The sequence below is a fragment of the Pinus tabuliformis genome, chromosome 3_1 (assembly GCF_031772625.1).
Source record: "Pinus tabuliformis cultivar Carrire ecotype Pingquan chromosome 3_1, CPIR1, whole genome shotgun sequence".
Taxonomy (NCBI): domain Eukaryota; kingdom Viridiplantae; phylum Streptophyta; class Pinopsida; order Pinales; family Pinaceae; genus Pinus; species Pinus tabuliformis.
The window spans coordinates 873,785,905-873,789,713 of NC_142301.1; positions in this window are offsets into that span (position 1 = coordinate 873,785,905).

Sequence of the window (3,809 nt, forward strand, 5' to 3'; positions counted from 1 at the left end):
CTTTTCCAAAGTTTATTAATTCTTAACATTTTTAAGTGGATTTATGGCTAAACTTTAGAAAATAATATGCTTATACTTATACCTAACAATTAGAATGAGTTTGTTGACATGTGTAGGTTCCAAGGAAGCTTCCAAGACATCTTTATGTGGCCTTGAATGATCAAATTCGAATTTGATAAGATAAGCCTCATGGAAAAGATCATGATCTCATGGAGAAGATCATGGACCTCATGGAGGAGATCATGGAGGATAGGGTTATGTGTATAGAAAGTTGAGAAATGTATGGAACTAAAGAGAAATTAGTGGATCATCATTATGAGTTTGTTATCTCATCCTATTGTATAAATAGGAGTACCTCCTCCATTCCAAGGGGAGGACTATTGGAGCATGTATCCAACTTATGATGGAATAGAATAAAGCTTCATTTTACATATATTTCCATTATGTAGTTTTAGATATAAGTTGCCTTAATGTAGTATATGGAATAGCTTGTCACTTTGTTCTTAGGAGAATTGAGCTCACTCTAGAAGGATCAAAGGAACATGTTATTTCATATTAGATCTTATTTCATTTAATTGCTTAGATGTTTGAGGATTTGTTTGTGATTGGTGAATGAGTTTTAAATTAAAATCTTATCAGCATATGAGGGAACAACCAAGGGTCTAAGTTAGGCTCTCCCTCTATTTGATTTGCATGATAATTGAAATTCATTCTTTTGCTTTTAAGTTTCAAGTTATTTCATTTCTTATGCTTATGAATGAATCTTAGTTTAGCTTGGATCAGTATATGAGGGGACAATCAAGGGACTAAGTTAGTCTCTCTCTCTATTTGAATCTAAACAACAATTAAATTCATTCTCTTGTCTGTATTTCAGGTTTCTAGTTTTATGTAATCAATGATTTCTCTATGATACTGTAGGGAAGGACAACCAGGACCTCCTTCATTAGGAGCCTCTTCCCGTGCATATTATATTGAATCGTAAATAATTTAGCTAGACATAGAGTTAGTTGCCTACTCCTGCATATATATTGCTGGCACCATCACAAGCTTACGGGTTTCCCTGGTTGATAATTTAATGAAGCAATTTAAGAAACTAAATTGCCCAACACGCCTCGTGCCCGTAATTCGCAGAGCTTTTACAATAGGATTCGGTCAAAACTTAGGCTTTAAGCCCCAAAACGTGCCTTGGGGGGATTCCATGCCCAACACAGAAACATAAGAAAAGATAGATCAACAACTAGATAATAAGCCACTTCGAGGGTGCAACCTCCCATTACATCTTGTAAATGAACTATTCATGGATGATTCAATTGAAAAGACCTCCTTGGTATATAGGAATCTAAATGGTCAAAATATAATTAGCACCTACACAACAATAATAATGTAAGGGCACAGCAATAACAATAGTGGGTTTCTATGGGAAAACAATAACAATATGGGGGCTACACTAGTATTATAGGGACCTAACATGCCCCTCTCCTTCAAAAACGTGTTTTCCTCAACGATTGAGTAGTTATGGGTGCTTCTATGTAAAATACTCATCCTCCCATGTGGAATCTTCAGCAGGTAAGTTCTTCCACTTAATGAGATACTCTAAAATTGATCGATTTCGTAGCTGTCGAATTATTATTTCTGTGATTTCTTCAGGATCCAATATGATTTTTCTTTCCTCGTCAATATTTTTCTATATAGTTTCAACTGGGATCTTGTCACCTATAACCTTATTTAAGCATGAAACATCGAAAACTGGGTGTACTCGCGAAGGTGTAGGCAACTCTAATTATTATTCCATAGTACCAATATTTTGCAACACCTTGTAAGAACCATAGTACTTGGGTGATAATTTATTATTCTTCCTAGCTTCTTGAGGCACATTTGTTTGTATGGTTGTATCTGTAAAAATACCCAATCGCCGACATTAAAACTTCTCTCTTTCCAATGTTGATATGCCTATTGTTTCATTCAATTATGTGCCAAATTTAGGTTATATTTTAAGAGTTGGAGAACTTGTTGTTGATGCTCAATGTGATATTCTACTACTTGAACCTTAGAATTTTCTCCTAAAGATGATGTGATGGATGATGGATAATATCTATAAATCACCATAAATGGGGTCATTTTTGCTACAGTATGGAAGGAAGTGTTATACCACCATTATTCCAGAGGTAAGAACTTGACCCATTATGTTTTTTTATTATATACAAAGCAACAAATATATCCTTCCAAACATTTTTTCACTATCTCAGTTTGTCCATCAAATTGAAGATGTTAAGATGAATTATGAGCTAATTGAGTACCAAGACAAGAAAATAATTATCTCCAAAATTTTCCAGTGAAAATGGGATCTATGTCACTTATACTAATATTTGGTTTTCCATGTAGCTTTTAAATTGTTTCCACAAATGTAGTATCGATTGTATTGCCTTTGAAAGGATGATATGGTGAAAGAAAGTGAGAAAACTTGGTAATTATATCAACTACCACCATGATGCCACTCTTTCCTTTAGACTTGGGTAAGCCCGTGATAAATCCACTGAGACCTCCTCCCAAAATTGACTTGGAATGGCTAATGGTTGTAAAATACCTGGGGTTTTAATTGTATCAACATTATTTTGTTGGGAAACCAAACATTCTACCACAAACTTATGAATATCAGATTTAAGGTCATCCCAAAAAAATTCCTTCTTAACCTTGTGGTAAGTTTTTAAAAATCCTGAGTGCCCTCCTATCAGAGAGGTGTGAAATTTCAAAAGAACCTTTTGTTTTAGTTGGGAGTTATTACATAGATATAAGCGATCTTTCTACCACAGTGAATCATTTTTCCAAATAAATGTATCATAAGTTGTTGGATCTTGCTACAACTTTTAAATGAGTGTCCACACCTCTTCATCATTCTTTCATTCATCCCTTGCTTCAATTATCCAATCAGGTTGGATAATATAAACGGCACATATAAATGCCTCCACATCATCATCCCTTCTTGAGAGTGCATTTAAAACAACATTTTGCTTCCCTTTTTTGTATATGATTTCAAATTCATAACCCAACATCTTTGTGACCCACTTTTGCTACTCTTCTAAAGATAATCTTTGTTCCAAGAAGTATTTAAGACTATCATGATATGTTTTTACCTTGAAGTTTCTTCCCATTAGGTAAGGGCATCATTGCTTCAAGGCATATAGTATTTCCAACATTTCCTTCTCATAAATAGGTTTGTCTAAATACTTTCCCTTGATTGAATGACTTTCAAAAGCAATGGGTCTTCCTTCTTGCATTAGAACAACACCAATGCCATTTCCTGGGACATCATATTCCATAGTAAAGGTTTTTGTGAAGTTTAGTGTAGCTAAGACTAGAGCTCGGCACATTTCCACTTTAAGATGTTCAAAGGCCTTAGTTGCTTCTGGAGTCCAAAAAAATTCATATTTCCTCAATAATGTTGTTAGTGGTGTTGTTATTTTCCCATAATTCTTAATAAACTTGCGATAATACCCTATTAGCCCGAGAAATATTCAAATATTCCTTAAGGTTGTGGGGATTTTCCATTCCTTAATGGATTTCATTTTTTTAGGGTCCACCTTAACACCCTCATGAAATATAATATGACCCAAATATTAAACTATGCACCAAAGAAACATTTGGAGTTTTTTTCATACAATTGTTTCTCCTCCAATATTTTGAGCACCTTGTCAATATGTTCAACATTATCCTTCCAAGACTTATCGTAGATTAGTGTATTATCAAAAAATACTAGCACAAATTTTCTAAGGGTTTTAAAGTGGAATTCATCAAACCTTGAAATGTGGAAG